Source organism: Mytilus edulis, chromosome 14, assembly GCF_963676685.1.
Source record: "Mytilus edulis chromosome 14, xbMytEdul2.2, whole genome shotgun sequence".
Classification (NCBI taxonomy): Eukaryota; Metazoa; Mollusca; class Bivalvia; order Mytilida; family Mytilidae; genus Mytilus; species Mytilus edulis.
Window position 1 is genome coordinate 39201690 of NC_092357.1, and position 27074 is coordinate 39228763.

Below are 27074 nucleotides of genomic sequence, written 5' to 3' on the forward strand. Positions count from 1 at the left end.
TCAATAATCTATCTTAACTCCATCGTCCCTTTAATCTTTATGTTATTTCTGCCAAATGATAAACATCATTGCATCAAATGTCAGCCTTTAACAAATGCATAGTTTTTTTACTTAATTAAATTCCAGGTATGCATTGTATAATCAATTTTTTTCTTCTTCTGTAAATCGTATTGCTTTAACATTATTTATTTAAATAAACTTTGTTTATATGAAACCCTTGCACAACCCTTGCACAATTTCTTTTTTAAATCATTGTTTCTTTTATATTTTCAATCATTATTTGTTATTTCAATTATCATTTCGTTTTTCAATCATTATTTCGTTTTTCAATCATTATTTGTTTTACACAAAACCCTTGCATAATTACTTTTTTCCAATCATTAACATAAAGTACTTGTTACGAGTGATGCATATCAGATCTCGGTCATTAATTCAAGGTGTTAAAAGTTGTAATTTACCGACATGCAACAATCTGAAATATATTTAACGGTCTGTAACCCAAAACAACATCAAATCTGATTGGTTGATCTAAAAATAAACAAGGAAGTTCAGTCGAGGACACTTACAAGTCGATAAAAACTTTAAAAAGAAGTTTAATGGTCACAGCACACAGCGTATTAATAATCGCATTCAATGAATTGTATTATATTGTGAATGATGTATACTCGTACTCGTATTTTAAAGATTTTTCAATGGTTTCAGGTATTTTCAAGTTAATGTGAATATTCACTGCCAGTACGGATAAATCAGGAAAATTGTGTCTTATATAATTATAATTTTATAAACATAAATACATATATCATTTTAATAAAATATAAGGTTTGCTTACAAAATAAAAAAAATAGAAAATAGAATGCTATCTCATCTCATATACGTTGCATGCCAGAACAAATCTTACAACACCCTTTTTTTTATATACAGATACGATGTATGGAAAATACCTGCATCAAATCAAGACTATGACATTTGTTTTTCATTAATTCCATTGAGTGGTAGTGTTTCATCTTATAAGTGTTCATGTACTCTTTTTTTTTTTTTTTATTAATTCGCATTAAAGTTGGGTCTTGAAAACTTATATTAGAATTTAACTATACCTTTAAAAGTTTGATGTGCAAAATGTGAAAATCTATTAATTATTCTATTCCGTATATACGTAGGTCTGAATGGGGGTCCATCATCATGATCATTTCTGTTTGGTTTTTTTTTATATTTATTCTTAATTTGATTTGTTCATTGATATCTATTCTTTATAATACTGCTTTATTTTTTAGCACCTTATTGTTTTCTATGCCTTTACTTCTGCCTGTTTCCTCTTAGGAAGTAACCATTAAATTCAAAAGGGGTATGGTGTTCTGTGCTCTGCTTAAACAGAATTTCTTTTTATCAAATTAGGGATCTAAATATTCGTAAAGGAAAAAAACATATCCTCCCCCTTGAAGTGAAATAGCCGTTCCCTTATCCCTAGAGTCTGCATGATGGTCTGGTAGGGGTTTACAGGCGAGAGAATAATTGATTAATACTATCGAAAAATAGGTAAACAAATAAAGAATATAACAAAAAAAAATGTGTTCTTAAATATAAAGAATAAAGAAATATCGTGAAAATTTATAAAGAATTGAGAAAAACAGTTCAGAAAATATTAGGAAATTACGGATTTGAAGACTCTTTTATCAGACCCTTGTGTATAATATTATAATTAAATTATTTTGATATGTATACACACATCGCAAAGCAGTATCGTATATACAATTTCTCGTCAATAGTTTGATTTAACCATTACCTAAAATGATATTTAGATATTATATACTGTTACGAATAACATATTAATTATTAAGAATGCTGTGTTTCATATGTCATTTCATCTGAATTACAAAGAAAACTTCCTTTGCTAATAATGCCATAAGAGAAACAAAATGTACCCAAATAAATAAAAACTCGAGATAAATAACACTAATATGGCACAAAATGTCAAATAGACAGTTCCAATTGTAATATACCCCGTAGTTTTATTATATATTTGACTTCAATTTTATCACTTGTGATCCCTTGGTTTATTGTGACGCGTTGATGACTTCGATATCTAACCATATTATTCCTTTAAGTTTTGATGCAATTTCCGTAGCAATATACATTTATATTATCCGCTTTTTTATAAGATACGTTAACACTGTTTATATAATCAATATAAATATGTAAAAAATTTTACAAGTGTGTTACGTTTAGCTTCAAGCATATACATTGACTCAGTACAGACATAATAGTAATGCGAAATACATTCGTACATCGCTATCATCTAAATCATCATGAACAATATTTATCATCAGTAGCCAATATTCCTATTCTAGTTTGTCTGTATGCAAGACTAACCCATCATACTCTATTAATAGGATTTCAGTACAGAATAAATGTTCTGATTACGCGCCAACCAGGTCAAGTCGACATTTTTATTTTTAGAATAGGGCAACGACCGTCAACAGAAGGAACGTTAACCTAACGAAGAAGGTAAGTCTGTTGACATATTACAATAGGATTCTTATGAAAGTTAAATTGCTAATTAATAGAAAATGTACAATAAATATGGAGAATATTATTAAATATAATGTAAGAAATTGAAAATAATCTACATACACTGCGTTATAGATTAATGCAGAATTGATTTGAGAATAAATCAGAACTATTCAATATTTGTCTCGCTTGTTTTAATTAGTAAATCCTTTCCTTCCAAAGTCAAAATTTAATTGCTTATTAATAGAAAATGGACAATAGATATAGTGAATATTATTAAATTTAATGTAAGAAATAAAAACTTCTCCATATGCACTGTGTTATAGTTAAATGCAGAATTGAATTGAAATAAATCAGAACTATTCAATATATCATTTAATCCTTTCCTTCCAAAATCAAAAATGCAATGTGTTTTAATTAAACACAGAATTAATCTGAAAATAAATCAGAACTGTTTAATATTTGTTTTGCTTGTTTTAATTATTTAATACCTTCCTCCCAAAGTCCAAGGTTTAATTGCTAGTTAATAGAAAATGGACAATAAATATAGAGAATATTATTAAACATAATGTAAGAAGTTAAAAAATATTCCATATGCACTGTGTTATAGTTAAATGCAGAATTGATTTGAGAATAAATCAGAACTATTCAATATTTGTCTTGCTTGTTTTAATTATTTAATCGTTTCCTTCCAAAGTCTTTGTCTAATCTTGTATTTGATTACCATATATAGACCTTATAATAATTCTTTTTTACATAGAAAATTGAATTTAGTTATATCTATATTATTGTTAAAAGATATCGAAAATTGATTTTAGTTGTATTCATATTATTGTTAAAAGACATCGAAAAATGTAACAAGATAGCTATAATTGACAGTATTAGTACTTTCTTATTATATTGTATTACCTTTAAAAAATGGTAATTCTTTTGTTCATTACTAAGAAATAAATACACGTGACCCGGCATGTAAACAAACTTTAACTTATATGAGGTTTATCTAAAAACAGATTGTTTTTCCATAAACAAAAATGGCAAATTATTCATGCAATAGATATAAAAAAAAATATTTAAAAATAGCATCAATTTGGTGGTCAGTTAGTAAAGTACAGTTATGTAAGAATCAAAAACAGTCACTGCTATATACAATTTTTTTAATTAATTTCTGGGTAGGTTAAGTGATCTTGAAAACATGTTTTTGAAATGTATTGACATCCAAATTAAATTTCAAACCTCTTTCGTCACAAAGGGATTCTTATATTTCGTTTTAATTTTATTGCAATTTGTAAAAACGCTTTGAAAATGGCGATTACTAATTCAGTGCACTAAGGGTGCCATTCGGAACTGACCTTGATTTTAGGTATGAATTGATAAATTCCTTTTTCGTATTGTTAAACATTTAGGATTTAATGAATATGACCTGACCTGTATATTATGCGTCGTAGGTTAAACTAAGTGTTTAAAAGAAAGTGTTTAGACAAAGATAGTTTCGTCATTTAATCATTTAAAAACAAATAAATATGTACAAAATTAATCTTTAGTCAGAAACATGACGTCTGATGTGTTTGAGTCTTTGATTTTGCAATTTGATTATGAACTTTCCGTTTAAAATTTTCCCTTGAATTCAATAGTTTTATTATAATTTTACTTTTTACTGTTATAAATATGATATTATGATATTTGAAATTGGAGTTCATATGATAATTATACATTTACTTTTGTTATAAATAAAGATAATTTTCTTCTTACTATGCTTTTATTTATTACAATTTTTAGGTTAATCATCATAAAGTTACACCTCGAAAATATAGTGATATAAATTTACTCGTTCTCTTGATTGATAACATTTGAATATGTCAGGTTTTTTTTAACTTCACCTTTCTTTTCATTTTTTTCATTTTTTTTAAATTTAAATCATATTTTATGAACTTGGTCTTTTTTAAGTTTCTTTGAATTTGGTATTTTTGTTATAGTCTTTAAGTTTTGTTACAGATCTTGAATAATTACAAATTCGCCGGCCATTACTTCTTAAAATATATGTTGTTATTATTTATAAAATATAACCCGACGTCTTTTAATTACACGATTAAAAATAAGGTACAGGAATTGTTTGCAGTATTACTGATTATAACTGCAGGAAACATAATGGAATTATTTTGCATTACAATGCAGAATGTTAAGAACAAATTTGAAACAAGTTACAACAAGTAACAATATGTAACAGAAGTAATTGTTTGACCACATTTCTTGATATACAAACAAATCATAACTTAAAACATTTAGAAATATCTGTGTGTAACCGTTGCTCACACATTCTTGTCGTCCATATAATGGAATTGTATGCTACTGTCATACAAAGGAGAGATCAAGCTAGCTATAGACCCTGGTTTTATCCACAATTTTCTACATAAGGAAATGTCAAGTGAGGATGAATATGACAGTTGATTCCCATTTTTTCACTGTGTTTGAACTTTTTTATTTTGCCATTTGTGAGGGGACTTTCCGTTTTGCATTTTCTTAGTGTACGGTATTTGAATTATTTACCTCTTTTTTCTTTATTCGAGCAGTGTATACAAAAACAAAGGATAAACAATGAGCTAAGAATGCAGTCTATGCACATAAAGGGACAGATAAAAACATATTTTTTACAATTGTAAGCTGTTTAAAAATACCACAATTATAAGTGGCAATCTTCCGAGATTGACATCATTGAAATTTAGTGTTTCGAGCTTTCGGGAGTTTTTTTACTCTCTATGTGAAATATGGTTTATATTGTAGTATAGGCATATAAAGGGTAAGGGCAGATAATTTGGTTATTCCTATAATTTCATTACAATGTTATAAATTTCATAAGATGGATTAAACCTTTTAGTTATCTATGTACTCGGACTAATTCTTTTCCTTTTAAAATGCCTATACCAAGCCAGGAATATAACAGTTGTTATCCATTCGTTTGATGTGTTTGAGCTTTTGGTTTTGCTATTTGATTATGGACTTTCCTTTTTATACGACCGCAAATATTGAAATTTTTTGGTCGTATATTGGTATCACGTTTGCGTCGTCGTCTGCGTCGTCTTCGTCGTCGTAGTCCGAAGACATTTGGTTTTCGCACTATAAATTTAGTATAAGTAAATACAAATCTATGAAATTTTAACACAAGGTTTATGACCACAATGAAAGTTTGGGATTTATTTTGGGAGTTTTGGTCCCAACAGTTTAGGAATAAGGGCCAAAAAGGGCCCAAATAAGCATTTTCTTGGTTTTCGCACTATAACTTTAGAATAAGTAAATAGAAATCAAGGAAATTTAAATACAAGGTTTATGACCACAAAAGGAAGGTTGGTATAGATTTTTGGAGATGAGGTTCCAACAGTTTAGGAATTAAGGGCCAAAAAGGGGCCCAAATAAGCATTTTTTCTTGGTTTTCGCACCATCACTTTAGTATAAGTAAAAAGAAATCTATGAAATTTAAACACAAGGTTTATGACCATAAAAGGAAGGTTGGGATTGATTTTGGGAGTTTTGGTCCTTACAGTTTAGGAATAAGGGACCCAAAGGGTCCAAAATTAAACTGTGTTTGATTTTATCAAAAATTGAATAATTGGGGTTCTTTAATATGCCGAATCTAACTGTGTATATAGATTCTTAATTTTTGGTCCCGTTTTCAAATTGGTCTAGATCTGCATTAAGGTCCAAAGGGTTTTATTTTTTTTTTAGTTTGATTTTAACAAACATTGAATCCTTGGGGTTTTTTGATATGATGAATCTAAAAATGTACTTAGATTTTTGATAATGGGCCCAATTTTCAAGTTGGTCCAAATAGGGGTCCAAAATTAAACTTTGTTTGATTTCATCAAAAATTGAATAATTGGGGTTCTTTGATATGCCAAATCTAACTGTGTATGTAGATTCTTAATTTTTGGTTTTCAATATGATATGCTGAATCTAAACATGTACTTAGATTTTTGATTATGGGCCCAGTTTTCAAGTTGGTCCAAATCAGGATCCACAATTATTATATTAAGTATTGTGCAATAGCAAGAAATCTTTAATTGCCCAGTATTGTGCAATAGCAAGAAATTTTCAATTGCACAGTACTATTGCACAATAGCAAGAAATTTTCAATTGCACAGTACTATTGCACAATAGCAAGAAATCTTCAATTGCACAATATTGTGCAATAGCAAGTATTTTCAATTGCACAGTATTGCGCAATAGCAAGAAATATCTAATTGCACAATATTGCGCAGTAGCAAGAAATTTTCAATTGGAGTTATCTTTTTTTGTCCAGAATAGTAGTTGAATCAACTTAAATCATTGTTTTATACAATATACAATGTATATTCACTTTTGCTACCAACTGATAAATTAAAACAATCTTTACCATTTATTGATGACAAGCACTTTTTTTTTACATTTTAATATTTTTGTGATGTATTTAAATGAGTAGTTATTGTTGCAAACTCCATTAGAAATTTGAATTGAGATCGGTTTTGGAATAAGGGAAAGGAGAATGTGAAAAAAATTGAGGGGGGGGGGGGGGAAATTTTTCTCATTTCAGATTTCATAAATAAAAAGAAAATTTCTTCAAACATTTTTTTAGAGGATTGATATTCAACAGCATAGTGAATTGTTCAAAGGCACAAAAAAAAATTAAGTTCATTAGACCACATTCATTCTGTGTCAGAAACCTATGCTGTGTCAACTATTTAATCACAATCCAAATTTAGAGCTGAATCCAGCTTGAATGTTGTGTCCATACTTGCCCCAACCGTTCAAGGTTCAAGCTCTGCGGTCGTATAAAGCTGCACCCTGCGGAGCATCTGGTTCAATTTGTTTGGGGTTCATTACTTTTAGAGTTTTACTTTTTTAGGTCCTTACATTCTTTTATAGATTTATTTGTCACAACTTTCTCTATGGCATTTTAATCAAATAAAAAGTAAAAAAAAAATACAATTGCAATTTTTTTGCATCTGATGACAAGACATCAATAAGTTGATATCAATACACTTATATTTCAATCGTGTATAATGCTATTGAAAGATACGTACATTTTTTTTGAAACATAATAAAATAAAACGTGGAACAAATGATGATGCAGGTTTTAATTTGCAACACATGTTGTCTGGAAATAACTACTTACAGGTTCGATTGAGGGCAAACATTTGAAAACTCAAAAAATATCAAAGTACTGAAATGAAATTTTTTTTATGATCATCAATCAGTTGATTCAACATACGACAAGTGTTAAAGGAAAGAATCAATACTAGTTTACATAAAGGGTAGCAATTTGTTAAGAATACGGTGTGTTTCATTCATCATAGTGTTACAGCAATTAAAGACCATAGTTTTGCATCTTTTCTAAGATAACTAAATTTTGAATATTTAATGTGATTTATCACAGTCAGTGAACTGTCTCATATGTATATCGTTCAATTTCAAATACGGCATCAATGAAACAATAAACATTAAAAAATTCAAACTTTTCTGGATTGGTTATGTTAATATATAGTTGAGACCACTAAATAAAAAAATCAACAGACACTGCTTCCTCTGTCATTTTTAAAATTATACTTCGAATTTGACATAGTAACAGTAACATTATACCAACTTCTCCTGCATATATGATATGTTAACATTCAGGAGTTTCTTATTGGCAAAATATTTGAATTTGAAAATAAACTTTTTCAACAAATTGTCTGCACTTCTAATCGAACGAGCTGTAGGCCTCTCCTTGTTGACCTCTTCTTATCTTATGAGTCGCAGTTCCTTCAGACACTTTTCAAAAACAAGATGATCAAAGAATCCTGATCATTTAATTCACATTCAGATATATAGATGATGTTCTTTTCGTTAACAATCCAAACTTTTTCTGGTTTTGTTCTTTTAATATATCCTTCAGATCTCTAAATAAATAAGCCTCTTGTCTTTTTTTGTTTTGTATGATTTTGAATTTTAGTTCATTAAGTTCAGTTAAGTATTACGACCATTATCACTGAACTAGTACACATCCGAAATATCGAAAATAAATTTATAAGTATTATAAATATAATTCATATTCATGTGGTGGACAAAAATGCAAGAAGTAAATTGTAAAAAGTACAATATACCGTTCCGGATCCCAACTCATCTTATTTATTAAGCAAATTATGTTTTCAAACTTTAATTAGATTAATATAATTTCAGTTTAATTACATATGATCAAAAACTGACATTTCATTTGATGATTGAGCTGAAATGGTTTTATAATTATAGTAAATGCTTGTATTTTTTGGTTAGCAGTCACCTGTTAATTTGTGTTGCTTTTTGAAGTAAAAGTTTAAGTTATTTAAAAGTAATGGGTATTAAACCGATATACAATTTATCAAGTTTGGCTTTATAACTATTTTGATATGAGCGTCACTGATAAGTCTTATGTAGACGAAACGCGCGTCTGGTGTACTAAATTATAATCCTGCTACCTTTGATGACTATTGACACCACTGAGTCGGCGCCACTGCTGGTGGAAGTTTCGTCCGCGAGGGTATCACCAACCAAGTAGTCAGCGCTTCGGTGTTGACATGAGTATCAATTATGTGGTCATTTTGTATAAATTTCCTGTTTACAACACTTTGAATTTTTCGAAAAACTAAGGATTTTCTTATCCCATGAATAAATTACCTAAGCCGTATTTGGCACAACTTTTTGGAATTTTAGATCCTCAATGCTGTTCAACTTTGTACTTGTTTGGCTTTATAACTATTTTGATATCAGCGTCACGACGAAACGCGCGTCCGGCGTACTAAATTATAATCCTGGTACCTTTGATAACATTTACAATTTGAATTTCATATAAGTTTGTGTCCTACATGTTCATCGATAACAATATTCTAAGACGATGTTATCTCATCAGCGTGACAAGGATAAACATGTATCACTAGACGATGTTCGCTTGTCAGGTTTTGGATTTTTTTCTCAGATTTTCGGAATCCTCTGGTTTTATCTATGTGAATTCCTTAAAACAATGTGTCCATAAACCAAATTTTTATTTTTATAAAATTTTACTTGTATAATGATAAGCCATCTGTTAAAGTCTTATAAAATTTTAATTATTTTTTAATAGTTTTTGAGAACTAAACCTTGTCAATGATAAAGCTATGACAGGTCAAGAGAAAACATTTTCCCGCAAAAAATGTTATGGCTAATATCTCGAAAACAAGCACATTGAGCTATATATTTTGTTTGCTCTGTTGATTCCTTTACTAATCACCTATCAATGTATACTAGTGTTTTGAAAAGCTTATTATTTTGAAACTGAGAAGCGAACTCCCCTAAAAAAAACTACTGCTTGAATTTGTTTTACAGTAGAGAAAGTTGATATTGGACTAAATGTTTTTCTGCTATAAGATATAATGTGGGATGTTTTCTTATCCAGATTTTTTATGCTGACAAGGCCAAATATGTCTTATTAGTCAGTGGCTCTCCAAAATATTCTGCTTGAATTTGTTCTACAGTAGAGAAAATAAATGTTGAACTTCGTTTGTCTTTCTTCTATAACATGTTGTGTGGGATGTCTCAAATCCGGTTTTTTTTTAATATTTTTTGACATTGTGTGACCTCTTTTTTTTGCATCTGTTTCTTGTCATTCGGTTTTGAAGTGGTAAACAAAGCAGACTCTATTTTACAACTAAAAAATGATTATTGATAAAAGGCGGATTTCTTATGCATACATATCATCGTACTCTTTTTTTTTAAGTTGGTGTAACATGAAAATCATTTCATTATTTTTAAAGTGGTCTATTGCCATCAAACTTCAAAGAAATATTGTAAGCATATAGAATCATATTCAAAACAGTGTAGCTGTGGCCATTGATTGACAACCTTAAATTATCCCATTGACTGGGGCAGATTATGTGAACGTTTGTCTGTAACAACCGCTGCTCACTGTGTACTTGTTAAAGGCACTTTAACTGTGGGGTCACAAAAGGTTCTCAACATCTAAATAAAGAAATTAGAAAATTTAATCAGGAATAACACGATGTTTTGATTTATATCAATAATATAAATCAAAACAATCAATAATATAAATCAAAACATAAAGTTATTCCTGATTAATTTTTCGAACTATTGTAATATTAAAGGCGTTGAGAACCTTTGGTGACCCCACAGTTTAAATTCTATAATAAGTAAGTAGTGAGCAGTTGTCGTTACACACACACGTTCACCTAATCTGCCCCCGTCAATGGGATAAACAATGTACATAAAAAATGTATGCAAAACCCTCTTCCATTACGTTTACCAGGAAAGCAAATTGAAAAGGCGTTTGCCAAAAAACTACATCCAATTGATGTGGGACTAAACTTTAATAGCTAGATAAATCATCAGCTTTTTAATTCCCTTGAACTTGTATGCTGTGGTTATATATTGATATATGCGTCTATAATTTAGTTTTTTTAAAACATTGATATATTAGAATATATAGCACATGCTGTGTTTGAAATTATAGCAGACAGTAGTATAGTGCTTTCAATATATTTGTGTTTATTTGGAAAATATATATAATAACAGCACAGTTGAACAGGTTATATTCATGTCCTCAGAGAATATAACTATAGTCTTACGCAACTGTATGAGTGATGAAGCATATATCTTGATCGATGTTTCATCGTTTTTATTTTAAAGTGATTTCGCAATTCTTATAATTCGGATATAATTCAAGGATGTTCCCCACTGATATTTTTTTAAACTTTTTGTTAGAAATTTGAATTCCCCTAGTCTTATCCATGTTATGCAATAAAAACAGTATAATTGGAAGGGGAATATTCATGTCCTTAGCGAATTTAACTATTGTCTTACGCAACTGTATGAGTGATGAAGCATATATCTTGATCTCTGTTTTATCTTTTTTTATTTTGACGTGATTTCACAATTCTTATGATTGAATAGATTTGAAGGATGTTCGTGACTGGTTTATTTTACATTTTGTTGGAAATTTGGAATCCTCTAATTCTATTCATTTAGTGCCATAACAGTAAATTTGAATGGGGAATCTCCTCAAGTTCATTTAAATATTGTCTTACTCAACTGTATGGTTGATGAATAAAATTGAGAACGGAAATGGGGAATGAGTTAAAGAGACAACAACCCGACCATAGAACAAACAATAGCCGAAGATCACCAACGGATCTTCAATGGAATTTGCTGAATTCCATTAAAGACCCGTTTTCAATTTTTCAAATTTGGAATCATGTCCTCAGTTCATTTAACTTTTGTCTGACGCAAAAGTATAGTTGATGAAGCATATGTATCTTGATCACTGTTTTATCTTTGTATCTAAAAACGTGGTTTCACAACTCTTATAATCGGAAAGAGTTCAAAGATTTTCGTGACTGTTGTTTTTACTTTTTGTCGGAGATTTGGAATCCTCTAGTTCTATTCATGTAGTGCCATAGCAGTAAAGTTGAATGGGGAATCTCTTCATGTCCTTGGTGAATTGAACTATTGTCTTACGCAACTGTTTGGTTGATGAAGCATATATATCTTCATAGCAGTTTTATCTTTTAATCTTAACGTGATTTCAGAATTCTTATAATCGGAAAGAGTTCAAAGATTTTCATGACTGTTGTTTTCACTTTTTGTTGGAGATTTGGAATCCTCTAGTTCTATTCATGTAGTGCCATAACAGTAAAGCTGAATGTGGAATCTCTCCTTGTCCTTAGCGAAATTAACTTTTGTCTATCGCAACTGTATGATTGATGCAGTAATAAACGAAGTCATCTCCTTTTACCATTTTTTTTTGTTTTCTTTTCTAGGCCTGTACTTTAACCTATGATAGTTTACTTTTTACAAATTGTGAGTGAGATTGAGAATCGTCTCATTGACACTCATACCACATCTACTTATATATATACATGTGTATTGACTCATGGTTTGAAATCAAAAACTTAATGCATCTCCATTATCATTAGCTTTTATCCCTTCCGCACGCTCGGTTTATTTCTGGTCTTTCTGCTACATAGCTACATGTACCTTAGTACAAGTAATCCTGATGTACAGTTCTTAAGATGCATATCAAATGTACAGCTGTAAAGCTATAAACTGTACATATCTAAAACTGTATATAAACTGTACCTACATTAGGGTGCTACCATTTGATTTTTAGGGGGGGGGGGGGGCAAGGATGAAAAATTTTGTCCTGCATTTTTTTTAGTTGTTATCTCTGTCCTGTCTTTCACTCTGTTCGGTCCTGTTTTTTTTTTTTTTAGTTTATCCAGACTTTTTGTACATCAATTGTCATCCTGACTTTTTTTTTTTTTGCAAGTGTCTCATCCTGCCTTTTTTTTTACTCAAAACTCCTGTCCTGCCTATTTTTTTCAAATTTCATCCTAGCCCCCACATAAAAATCAAATGGTAGCTCCCTTATGCATAAATGCAGCTCAGATTCGTAATCTATGCTTGGCTTATGTCTTGTCTTTTTATTTGAATTAAATGACTATATATCCATTATCTATAGCCTTTAATTCTCATCAAGGTTCGACTTACTTTTGACCTTTTCTTTGCACTCTCGTATCCAAGTACGTGGGTTCTTGTCTCTTTGGCACATTCCCCATTTCCATTCTCAATTTTACGTATTAGACTTTAGATTTTTTAATATGGTGACCTCTAGCATCACCCATGACTTATTTTCGGTTTAAATTATGTATCTGGTACATGCATGGGCAGTGACATTGGTACTGGTAAATGTTAATGCAGCAATGTTAATAAAATCAATAATTTTTCCCGCCCTAAAATATTAACTTCTGCGATAAAATAAAACAAAACCATATGTTACATCACACTGATATATAAAGTTCATTCACCTTTCCTCAGCCTGATTAAAATGCAAATTTTGCTTAAAAGGACACAAAAACGCTCCATTAGTCTGTTTTAAGTCCTTTCGAAATACTAAGGTTATGTCAGCTTAATACAAACCTTTGTAATCTAAATTTGATTGGATGATAATTATCTGAACAGGAAAAAACACGGAGTGTTGTCAGATCCTTGTAAGTAAACTTGGACACAGGATAAGTACTTTAAGCAGATTGATTTTCCAAATAAAACATTTTTATTGTTTTAAAAAATCCATTGTGAGCCACTGACTGTTGTAGCTTCAGGAATCCGCAGCTTAAAGTAGTTTGAAAGAAACAAAGATATATGTGACTCTAAATTGCACAGTTAATTATATAATTATAAAGGTAGCAGTATTAAAGACCATGCCTGTACTTTTTTATTTGGCCTAACAGTCTAACAGATACATTAAGCGATAAATAGCCTTTTTCAGATCTAGGCTATGTCATAAAAAAACAGTGAAACCTCTTTTCAGATACCACTTAAGGAAGAGCAAAAACGTGGTGTCTTAAGACAGGTGGTCTTATAATACAGGTTCAATTCATATGAAATGTACTAAAGGGGGATCTAAAATTGGCGGTTTTTTTAAACAGGTTTTTACTTAATACAGGTGGTCTCTAAAGCAGGTTTGATGACTGTGGTAAAATTTTTCGTCTATAATTGTATAAAGAAAATACTATAGTAAATACATTAAATATCTATGTATGTGGGTGTAATCTCATTAACATGCCCTAAATAAACTCAGGTTAAGGAGGTAGACCTAGTTTAAGGGAAATAACTCTTAAAATCAACAGTACGTTTGTGTCAACCATTTTCAAAAATATATTCTAAGCTTCTAGGTTATATAGATTATTTTCAATTTGTTTCAAGTAAATGCTTAAAATACATTGATGAACTTGACTTTTACAAACGCTTAACTGATTTAAAGAGTTATCTCCCTGAACCAAGGTCTACCCCCTTAAGATACTTACTCATATAGGCCTCTCTTATATTCGAGCGTCACTGATGAGTCTTTTATAGCTACATGTTCATGTAATGTTTAAAAGCTCAAATTTTTTACCTAGCCTTTGCTATACTTTTTGTCCTTTCTGGTTTATATCTCTTCATCTTTAAAAGAAGCTTTGGATTTTCAATTATTTTGGCCTCGAACATTTCTCAAGAGACATTGATTGTCGAAATAAGCATCTGTTGCAGTAAAATTGGTACCGTTATGTTATTACGGACTACTAACACAAGGGTTACTGGTTCGATTACTGTTCCGGGATAAAAATTTCAGGGACTGAATTTTCGGCACTCCCTTTACACCATTGGCGAGTATGGTTTTGAGGAAACGATGATAGTCCGTCGGAAAAGGACGATAAATGGCTGGCCCGTGTTAAGAGAGAGCCATATTTCTTGCACGTAAAAGACACCCTTGTAGATTTCGAACCATCTGGTGTAGAAAATTATAGGCTCTGTATATTTCATGCGTTTTTCATTTACTTTTACGGTGTGTTTAAACACATTTATTTACAGGAGAATACTTGATCTCTATCAGACATAATAACATGGATTTTAAGTGTCAACATGCATCTATGCGACTAATAAGTGAGAAAAACATGTTCATTTGGCCTCAGGAAACAGATTTAATAAACATTATCCCTCTGGAGGTAAAACTAGTTTAGTCTCGATCAATGTAAAGCAATTGATACGTCATACCTGTCCAACATTGAGAATAAATATATTTAAACAAGAATCATTTCAGAATGAATATTTTTTGCAAAAAAGGATGTCTTAAAGATGTTCAATACATGTTTGATATCAATTTATTTTATAAAACGAGTCTCATCATGGGTTTTTGATTATGTGATAACTTAGCCGTTTCCATAGTGATTATTTGAATACAAGACACAATATTTCTTGATTGGTTGATTATTTGATAATCTAAGACTGTTTTTTTTAATTATTTAATTATCTTGTTTAAACAAATCATATTAATGATATTGTAATTAAATTGGCAAAACATGTGATCACGTGATAACTTGGACACACACATGAGAAGCCTCTATAATCACAACTTGGTCGACATCCATACTGTCAACTGCGAGTACTCGTGCACGGGACTATCGTTCACTTGCAAGGTAGGCTCCACCACTGAGTCATTATTTGCTAAGTGAGTTTATCGTGTTCATCTGTAATGTAAATATTACCGTTCGCGCAACATAGATAGAGGCTGAACTGCAGGAACCGTTATTCATAAAAGTACAGAATCGTTTGGATATCTGATTAATACACAATAGTTTGCATGTTTTAGAATAATCCCTTTATCTGACCTCAAATACATTTCTAGGAATACCATTGTTTAAAAGCGACCGCGTATGAACCGTGTACATTACATATGGAGTTTGTAGGCGTGGTTTATTTTAGATATACGGTAAGTCGTGGTTTTACTTCTCTTTATAAAGGTATTCTTCAAATTGAGGGTCATGATACCAGTTATATTACAAGGATTGGACAACACTTGCAGTTTCAATCTGGAAATCTTCACCGTCATATTTGTTCCGACTTCCTTCCAATCAGTACTTCCTATCCGTCAGTCGTTTGACCATTTCTTTTAGGTTACTTTCCCCGTTTCCACATTTACTCCCACTTCCACCATTTATTTTTCTCATTTTTACTCCCTGTGTCCACGTTTATTTCCCTACACGTATATGGTTGCCATGTTTTACAATGTTAAAATGAAATATTTCCAAAAGGAAATATAATTTCGTTACCATTTGTCTTGCAATGATGAAGGTATATTAACATGTTTCTGTTTATTAAATTTAAATAAACTTAAAAGAGGGGGCAAGGGTATAACTGTAATGCTGTTATAGGGCAAATTAATTCTTTGTTATCTGTTATTCCTAAAATATGTTTGCTGTTAGCTGTTATTGTCTTATTCCTTGTTAGCTGTTATAGGACAATTATATTTTTTGTTATCTGTTATTGTGAGAATGTAATCTGTTATCAGTAATTAAAAATTGGAATGTTAGCATTTTGACAGCCAATCTTTGATAGAAATTGAAGATCACTGAAAATTTGGGTCTGACCACTGCTAGTATAGTGCTCCTTACTCGGAGAAAGATTTTGTTTCATACACCATCATACGTTTATTTCTCCTGTTGTTATTGATCCTCACCCATTCGTTTCAACTCCGCCGATTCCGTACCCTCATCTGGAGAGTAGCGGATTCTACCGAGGATTGCCGAGAGGATCCTCATGTGCCAAAGTGAGACGGCAAACCCGGATTGGTTCAATAGAAAGTTTGAAGAAAAAAAACACAAGAGCTAAATTAAAAATGAGAAGACATCAAAGAAATCAAATGGTTGAAGCTATTTTATCGCATGTCCCCTCCAGATGTAGGAGACTTGTTCTGGTGAAAATAAATGGAAATCAAATAGATTGGTTTTGAAGAAGAAGAAAAAACACTCGATAGACAATTAGACCAATTTGCCGTCTTTAAATATAATGCATTTTGAATAAGATTTTCAAAAACGCACTACAAAACATTTTAATTTACTAAGATCGTTCTTATAAATGGAAAATTCGACCAATGATGTGACTTTTTTTTCATTTTTGGGGTATACGAAATGAAAATATTTCTTTGGACTGGAAAATGTTTAGCTTGCATGGTTCTGAGTTCATAGTCAATTCAATACAATGTAGCCTAAATTTACAAAGGTAAAGGTGTGTGAACTTCATTGACTTTATCATATATTTCCAATAGATTTCTTGAGCTATTCACATATTTTCAAGCTTCATAAGGTGACCTATTCCAGCGGAACGTCCTATCACCTTGCATATAGGAAGTAATTTTGATATGTGAATGTATTATTTTTGATAGTATACCATTGACTTGAGGTATAGGGTGAGGGTTGAGATCTCATAAACATGTTTAACCCCGCCGCAATTTTGCGCCTATCCCAAGTCAGGAGCCTCTGGCCTTTGTTAGTCTTGTATGATTTTTAATTTTAGTTTCTTGTGTATAATTCGGAGTTTAGTATGACGTCCATTATCACTGTACTAGTATACATATTTTTAGGGGCCAACTGAAGGACACCTACGGGTGCGGGAAGACCCATTGGTGGCCTTCGGCTGTTGTCTGCTCTATGGTCGGGTTGTTGTCGCCCTGACACATTCCCCATTTCCTTTCTCAATTTTATGTAAGAAAAATATGTATATCTGCATCATGCATCTCACATTTGTAAATATATTGTTATGAAATAGGTATAGATTCATTCCTATTAAAAAGAAAAATTAAATGTCACATTTTTGTACTGATATGATATGAAATATATACGTAAAAAACATGACCTTGTGACATTTACTTTGTTGATCATTACACAGCAAGGTCAAATGTGTTTAATACAATTTATTGCAGATCTAATGGATCTCCATTTACATGTTCGCTATTTTATAATCATTGCGTAACAAGCACATCGATCAAGTCTGAAAATAACACAAATTAGGTCAATGCCAATCTAAAGAATTATATATCCTTAAATAACGCTACTGCCAGCACTGAAATTAGAGGATATTAACCTATTTTTTTCGAAAGAATTGTAGCGCTCTGTATTGTGTATTGATGTTCGAGAAAATATAGAATAATGACATCTTCGGTTTTGATACTGACTTAATCAGCAAGAATATTAAGCGAGTCCAATAGGGCGAGCTAATATTCGAGCTGTTGACATCAGTATAAATAATAGAAATTAAGAATGTCATATTTCTTTTCATAGGCAATTTGACAACTGTATATTTTAATTTGTCGGGAGTATTAAGTCGAATAGAACTTCTATGCGTACAAAGGAGGGGCGAAAGATATCTAATGGACAGTCAAACTCGTTGATCGAAAATAAATTGACAACGCCATGGCTAAAAAAGTAAAAGACAAACAGACAAATAACAATTATACATTAGACTAAAATGAACTCGTACAACAGCTCAAAGATTGTCCACAGGGAACCTGTTGCTAGAAAAAATGTCCTCTTATAAGCATCTTTTGATATATTTTTACATTGGATGGATTCTATCTCATTGGTCCGAGTGTCAAGACAATGCAGACACATTAAATTAGAAAATCAAATGTATAACGCCTGTCCCAAGTCAGGAGCCTCTAGCCTTTGTTAGTCTTGTATTATTTTAATTTTAGTTTCTTGTGTACAATTTGGAAATTAGTATGGCGTTCATTATCTCTGAACTAGTATATATCCGGGTGCGGGAATTTCTCGCTACATTGAAGACCTGTTGGTGACCTTCTGCTGTTGTTTTTTTCTCTGGTCGGGTTGTTGTCTCTTTGGCACATTCCCCATTTCCATTTTCAATTTTATAATAGAATATCTATATACTTTTGTAAACAGCATAACAGACGAACAAATAAAACACAATCAAGCTCAATATATATAGCTGTAAATATTCAACTTTGCACGATTTGTATGAGATTGTTGGTAATTTGGGTGGTTTCTATCTCATAGGCTTAATAATCAAGATTATTAGACACATTAAATCAGAAAATCAAATGTATAATAGTATATCTATATACTTTTGTAAACAGCATAACAGAAGAACAAATAAAACACAATCAAGCTCAATACATATAGCTGTAAATATCCAACTTTGCACGATTTGTATGAGATTGTCGGTAATTTGGGTGGTTGCTGTCTCTTGGCTTAATAATCAAGATAATTCAGACACATTAAATCAGAAGATCAAATGTATAATATATATATAATAATCTTATGTAAACAGCATAACAGAAGAACAAATAAAACACAATCAAGCTCAATACATATAGCTGTAAATATCCAACTTTGCACGATTTGTATGAGATTGTCGGTAATTTGGGTGGTTGCTGTCTCTTGTCTTAATAATCAAGATAATTCAGACACATTAAATCAGAAGATCAAATGTATAATAATATATATAATAATCTTATGTAAACAGCATAACAGAAGAACAAATAAAACACAATCAAGCCCAATTCATGTAGCTGTAAATATCCAATTTTGCACGATTTGTATGAGATTGTTGGTAGTTTGGGTGGTTGCTGTCTCGTAGGCTTAATAATCAAGATAATTCAGACACATTAAATCAGAAGATCAAATATGATAGTATAATATACTTTTGTAAACAGCATAACAAAAGAACAAATAAAACACAATCAAGCCCAATTCATATATTAGCTGTAAACATTTGACCTTGTAGAATTTGTATGAGAATGGGAGTAGTTTGGGTGGTTGCTGTCTCATAGGCTCAAGAATCAAGATAATTCAGACACATTAAATCAGAAGATCAAATGTATTATACAATATATATATATACGAGTCCGATTTGAAATATATATACTTATGTAAACATAAGAACAAATAAAACACAACCAAGCCCAATTCAAATAGCTGTAAACATCTAACTTTGTACGATCTTATGAGAATGCTGATCAGTTATGTAGTACGTATATGGATTAATCTGACACGAATCAAAGAAATACATCGACTTTAATAATGAACATGGAAAACTTTCAAGTCTGCAAAAATATTATCTTTTTTAGCGGTTATTGACTTTGTGCTAGCTTTCAGTCACTGCAAACTCAATTACCCTAATATCGATATTTTATATAGTTTTTTTTGTTTTTTATTCTTAGTGTTTGTTGGTTTTTGCTTCGTGACAATCAACGGAGCAAAGCCTTTTCTAACTGAATTTAAGACTGTAACAGGTTAAAAGGTAACTACCTACCATAAGCTCACAATTTTTTTTTGTAATAAACAAGGAAAACTGGTCAGTCTGCGAGAACATGATTTATGTTTTAGCGGTTATTGGCTTTGTGCTAGCTTTCAGTCACCGCAAACTCAAGTGTTCTTAGATCGATACTTCTTTATGTTAATTGTTTTGTGCTGTATGCCAATCTGAGTAGTAAAGCCTTTTCCAACTGAATTTGAAACTGTTACAGTTAAAAAGAGGACTACCAGAATCTCACAAAATTATTTCGACCGGCACATAATTTAACTTGTGATACTCGTGCCTTTGTGGGTTTTGCTCATTGTTGAAGGCTGTACTGGAACATATAGTTGTTAATTTCTGTGTCATTGTGTCTCGTGAGAAGAGTTGTCTCATTGTCAATTATAATTTTTTTTACCATATCTTCTTTATTATCTGTTGTTTTCTGTATTTCTTGTACCAAATAACATAATAATAAATTATTTTTTTTTTATATTTGTTAGCTATATATAACTGTGTGATAGTCAGGTTTATGGATTATAGCATTAAACCATTCAATTCCAAATCAATAAAATGATACTTAAAACAAATAAAATATAAGCTGTTGGTTATGCATATTGACTGTGATGAAATAATGTGACAAATACATGTAGTCTGAGCCCGAAAGCCAAACTAGACAACATGGAAACAGCTTGATTTAAGAAAAATCGTGTAAATCAAATATATTAAAATATTGAATGCTTCTTTTTGTAAATTCATTGAAGTGTAAAGTCGCGATATCGTTGACCGAATTATATTTTTTTTAATCCACGCTTTGTTCTAAAAATGTGCGCACGGTCAACTAAGGCCGTTAGTTTTCTCGTTTGAATTGTTTTACATTGTCTTATCGGGGTCTTTTATAGCTGACTATGCGGTATGGGCTTTGCTCATTGTTGAAGGCCGTACGGTGACCTATAGTTGTTAATGTCTGTGTCATTTTGGTCTTTTGTGGATAGTTGTCTCATTGGCAATCATACCACATCTTCTTTTTTTATATCTTTTGCAACCCTATGGAATTACTGTTGTTGTGTCATCTTCTGCCTGTCAAGTTAGAGCATCTTGAAGAAGTAAACTCTCTAACTTGCCCCTAGATTGCATCAATTATAAGTAAAAAAATCTACTTTTGGTTGCTCTTAACTGATGTCCTTCAACAGGGGAAGTAACCTGTCGAAAAATGTTTAAAAAATCCGGATGCAAAAGTCGGTAATATGAAAAAATATCTAAATAAAAAGCATTATTTTGCTATATCTCAAGACGGGAACCGTGTCATGTTGTAAAATAATATTAATGCCTGTCCCTTCCCATCGTTTGCTGAGACAGACACAGTTACGTGCCCTTAACAGTGCAAACGAATGTAAAGCCTTGAAAGTTGTTAGCTTGTTATCGTCTTGATTACATGTATGTATGAAATATTTGCCACTGCACTTTAATCAAATTGCATACAATGTAACATTTGCCTTTATCTTATTAAAATAAAAACTTTCATTTGATTAAAACATTGTTCCACTGTATGAACACACATTGAATGAGATGCACATGTGTTACATATTAGATAACAGCAGACAATACATATGTGTCAGTTTTATGTGTACATACTTTCATCAGTTACATGTACATAAAAGTTAAAGCAGAGGTTCTGGATTAGGGGTCCTTCAATTCTGTATTTTCTGATTTCTATACCTTTTTTTTCTCCATTCTGAATTTATTTCGACTTTATGTTTGATTTTTTAACCAATTATTCTGCATCACTCAACCCCCATCCCCATTATTATTATATAAATCCCACTAGACCCTCACTGCGGTTACATAATATCAATACTAACTCATCTTTCTGATATTGTCCATAACAAGTATGTTGATCTATAACATCTTATTGCACTGTGAAATGTTAAAATATTATATCATCATGGTTGACTATCCAAAAGATCAATAGTTCGAGATTATATCTTGAATACCTTTGCGCATGTGCAGGTATTATTATTATTTTTTTTACTTAAACATATATTTCAACTTTTTTTCTTATCATAAATGAACGAAGAATGGAATACTAAAAACTCGGAACACTCACCCGTATTTGGTTTAGGTTTGTGTATGATTTTCTATCTTCAGTGTTAGCAGAGTCTCACTATAAAAATCTTTGGTGTTAGGGATGACATTAAATGACCAATGTATGATAAAAAAAAAAAAACTTAAATCAAATAGTTTGTATTTTTTTTTGGGGGGGGGGGGGGGGGGGTTAAAAATTGCTGTAAGTTTTGTGAATCCAAAATCGATTTTACATGTATCAATAGTTGTCAATCTATTTTTTCCAAATTAAGTTAAGAGGGGGGGGTAAAAAAAAAGGGGGGGTCAGTCAAATCTACAATGTACATTGAACTTTTGATGTCGTCCCAATTAGTAAACGTCTTTTCTTTATTGAAATGACCAAATGATGTATTATTATGACTAAATTTTCACTATTTCACATATGTATTATAGACTGCATATATTTAGGGAACGACCATTTAACTTCAAATGGGATTATGGTTTTTTCCTAAAAAAAATATTCTCATCCCCAAAGTAATGCTAACAAAGGCTAAATTGATATGGCTTTTGATATGTTTGGTCAAGATTATTACTGACGAAGGTTATCCCGGTTATACAAGTCATGCGCATGCAGATCTGTGTCATACGTTTTTATCTGTTTTTTGTCTTTTATTTAGATTCCTGTTTTTTTATCTTCTGGTTAACAAAACTGAGAGAAATTAAGGTGGTACATTTACCAAACACCTTGTCTTAAATTAATTAGGCTCGATTTTTTTCATCAAATTTTGACTAATTATATACTTTGACTCTTTGACAAAAATACAAAAAAAATACAAAAAATAGCTTTTTTTCTTTTTAGTGTTATCTCCCTGTAGTGTTATGCGCCACCATAAGCCGACTTCTTACACAGAACAACAATTGGGTCAATGCTATAACTGTCCATCCAAATATAATAAGATCAAAATAAACTAAATAAAATAGTTTCAGATGCTGATGGATATAAAAAACAACAACATAAGAACTAAAGCCGACATGTTACACAGAACAACAATTGGGTCAATGCTATATAACTGTACATCCAAAAATAATACGATTTTAAATATAAAATTAATAAAATTGTTTCAAATGCAGGCTGTAAAAACTCGAATTCAAGGGAGGCAACCGTTTTATACCCATGATTCCGGTTTAAAAAAAAACTGTAAAAACTAAAGCCGACGTGTTACACAGAACAACAATTGGGTCAATGCTATATCTGCCCATCCAAATATAATAAGATCAAAATAAACTTAATAAAATAGTTTCAGACGCTGATTGATATTTGTTTGCTGTAAAAATCGATGCGACCATAAGATAAAAGTATTCATACACCTACACATTGTGCTGCATCTGTCACAATTAGCTGTTCAATTTGTGTGCATCAATGATTAATTACAATTTGACATTTCCGTTAATTTTTGTTTTCCTTTTTTCTTAAAACTAACAAGTAAATTTTGTAAGTTACACTCTCAAATTACAAATAAATATACTTTTTTAAGTTATATTCTCAAATTACAAATAAATATACTAAAAGTAGTGTCAGTATTAAAGATCATTAAACGAAGAAGATGGTTTAAGAGTGGTATTATCAGTATTAAATTGTGTAAGTTACATTCTCAAATCACAAATAAATATATACTAAAAGTAGTGTCAGTATTAAACGAAGAAGATGGTTTAAGAATGGTATTATCAGTATTAAATTGTGTAAGTTACATTCTCAAATCACAAAATAAATATACTGAAAGTATTGTCAGTATAAAAAGGAGATGTTTAAACGAAAAAGATGGTTAGATATAGTGATATGGTCAGTATCAAAACTAGGAGATGTGGTATGATTGCCCTTGAGACAACTATCAACATAAGAAGTGGATGTCAGCAAGTACAGCAACCGTACGGCTTCAACAATGAGAAAAATCTTTTGGCTTTCTAGATTTGAAAACAAAAATATAAAGTATTCTAGGTTGAGGAAAAAGGGGGGGGGTGTATTTAACATAAAAGAGAATAAAGGCAAACATTGTAGGTTTATAATAAGGGCAAACAAAATAAGAATAGAAAACAGTGATTTTAAAAGTTAGATAATAATAATGGATGTACATCTATCAATCAATTCCTTCAGATTTTCATAGAATTGAAAAATCCGTCTGTCCTTCAGGAGAACCTAGATAATCCCATGTTGTTGGTGAAGCTGTAGTTGTAATGTCCTATTTAGTGTATCTTGCAGAATTTCATTAAACGTTTTAACTTTCTTTGAAGTCATAGTTTTGTCTTTCTTTCTTATGTATCAATTCCTTTCCAGATTGTCGAAATATTTTTGCAATTTGTATTACATATCAATTTGCGACAGGTGCAGTATTTGAAGCTTAATTGCAAAAATTGCCAAAAATCTTATTTGCCAGATCTTTGTTATCAATCTATATGAAATATAAATTTTGAAATGTGTTGCACAAAAATATTTGTTTTTTTTACCAGATACTGAATAAAAAGATTGTTCATATAGGCAAAATATATTTTTGTTAGGTTAAAGGCGTGGAATATCGTTATGACACAGTGCTCTGTTACATTCTTTGACCTCCAGTGACTTAATGGGGTGATAGTAGTTCAGTGACATATAACGACTGGATTATTCGAGTCATAAGTGAAGTTACTTCAGGTCAAATATGTCAACTCGACTATAGTGAAATGAAAACTTGACATTTTTGTACTAGAGTGTTAAGGTCGTACTTATATCAATGTTATTAACATAATACTGAATGAAATTAACATAATGTTGAAAGTAATGGATGTATTTTTCTATATTATTAGATTTAAAGAAAATGACATTCCTACCTTTATGTATATCTTTTTCTCAATTTGAATTCAAAATTATCCAAAAATATAGAACAAGAAAAAAATGATAATGATATTTTATTGTGATCCAATATATTTGCAAATTTGAATAAAAAAAAATATCCCATTTGCAGACCAGTACCAAAGTATTGGCTATCGGTCTAGTAGGTACATGTATAATGGTACATTTATGCTGGTACTGTACGGAAAATTATTGCACATTTTGATTGATTTAATGCACCATAAACAGAAAAAAATGTGTTTCGAAGCTCAGACTGAATCACAATTAAAGCATCCCTTTTCATCTTCAAATTATCAAACTCCTTTAAAACTGTTCTTTAATAGAGGGTATAGATTGGTGAAAGGGGATCCTTCATTTCTGAATTCTATAAATAATTGTGTATACCATTTGTTTCTGTTTTTTATAATTTTTGCCAATTTTTATATATTTTAGCAGCTCATTTTTCTCTATAATTATAAATTATAATTCTTTATGTTTTAGTAGCTCATTTTTCTCTATAATAATTCTTCATATTTAATTTTTAGTAGCTCATTTTTCTCTATAATGATTCTTTATATTTAATTTTTAGTAGCTCATTTTTGTCTATAATAATTCTTCATATTTAATTTTTAGTAGCTCATTTTTCTCTATAATGATTCTTTATATTTAATTTTTAGTAGCTCATTTTTCTCTATAATGATTCTTCATATTTAATTTTTAGTAGCTCATTTTTTTCTATAATAATTCTTCATATTTAATTTTTAGTAGCTCATTTTTCTCTATAATGATTCTTTATATTTAATTTTTAGTAGCTCATTTTTCTCTATAATGATTCTTCATATTTAATTTTTAGTAGCTCATTTTTTTTCTATAATAATTCTTCATATTTAATTTTTAGTAGCTCATTTTTCTCTATAAGGATTCTTTAAATTTAATTTTTAGCAGCTCATTTTTCTCTATTCTTTATATATATCATTTGTCCATTCTATTTTCTATAAACCCCCAGCCTCACCCCCTATAGCTTAAGGATGACTGATCTGCGCTTAAAATGGTATTTGTTAATTTTTCCCCAATCATATACAGTGGAGATCACTTCTAACCTCTCATTAGAACTGTCAGAATATCTGTCATAGAACTGTTCTAACCTGTCCTAGAACAGTTCTACCTAGAACAGTTCTACCATAGAACTGTTCTAAGTAGAACTGTCAGAATCAGTTCTATAGGTAGAACTGTCAGGATCAGTTCTAGGGTAGAACTGTCTTAATCGGTTCTAGGTAGAACTGTCCAAATCAGTTCTAACCGTAGAACTGTCAGCAGAACTGACTAATTAAATCAGTCAGGACTGTAGAACAGTTCTAAATGACGTCACTGAAGTAATGGCACTTTAGAATTTAGAAGAAATAAATCACTTCCAATTACTTTTCTATAGCAGATTTTCTATTTTTTACTGATCAAACATTACATGTACAAATATCGAAGTGAATAGAAGGTTATCCAACTCATCGGAGAAATATTTTTATAAAATTGCATAGAAAAGATCATTGTTTATGTTTCTTAGTTGACTTTCCCGTTTTTAACAGTCTCTTCGTAAATATAACTCTGCATTCAATTCATCTACATCTACATATACATGGGTAATCCGTAAAGAGTCGGTTGACTCATCACACAAATGTATTAAAATTAAAGTTGTGTCATCCAAAATGTGCTCTTTTAAAATCATATGTACAGGTGCCTGTGCAGATAAAAACATGTGTGTGCTGATTTACGGATATCTGTGTGCTATGAGGTTGGTTTTGAATGCCTCATAGTCATCAATGTCCACATAGGCGGATCCAGGGGGGGGGGGCCGCCCCCCCCCCTTTTGTGGGAAAAAAATTGGTTGATTATATAGGGAATCATTGAAGCATGACTGGAGCGCCCCCCCCCCCCCCCTTTTAGGTCAGTCAGCGGGCCCCCCTTAGGAAAAGTTCTGGATCCGCCACTGGTCCAATAAGCTAGGCGGTAGTTCATTCCAGTTTGTGATGGTTCTTACGAAGAAGCT

The 27074-nt window shown here is 31.0% G+C and overlaps 1 protein-coding gene across 5 annotated transcripts in view; it reads left to right on the forward strand.

The window, feature by feature from the left end:
• Positions 1 to 583: 583 nt before the first annotated feature.
• LOC139503633 (peroxisome proliferator-activated receptor gamma-like) overlaps positions 584 to 27074 on the forward strand; it is a 49564-nt gene continuing 23073 nt past the window's right edge. Inside the window, exons 1-2 of one of the 5 annotated variants that reach the window (XM_071293450.1) lie at positions 627 to 667; positions 2253 to 2502. The gene's annotated coding sequence lies outside the window, so the exon portion shown is untranslated. Of the gene's footprint in view, positions 758 to 2252; positions 2503 to 3824; positions 3947 to 15113; positions 15785 to 22174; positions 22229 to 27074 lie in introns of those variants that run through there. The other 4 variants (XM_071293455.1, XM_071293452.1, XM_071293451.1 and 1 more) reach the window with 4 other exon arrangements.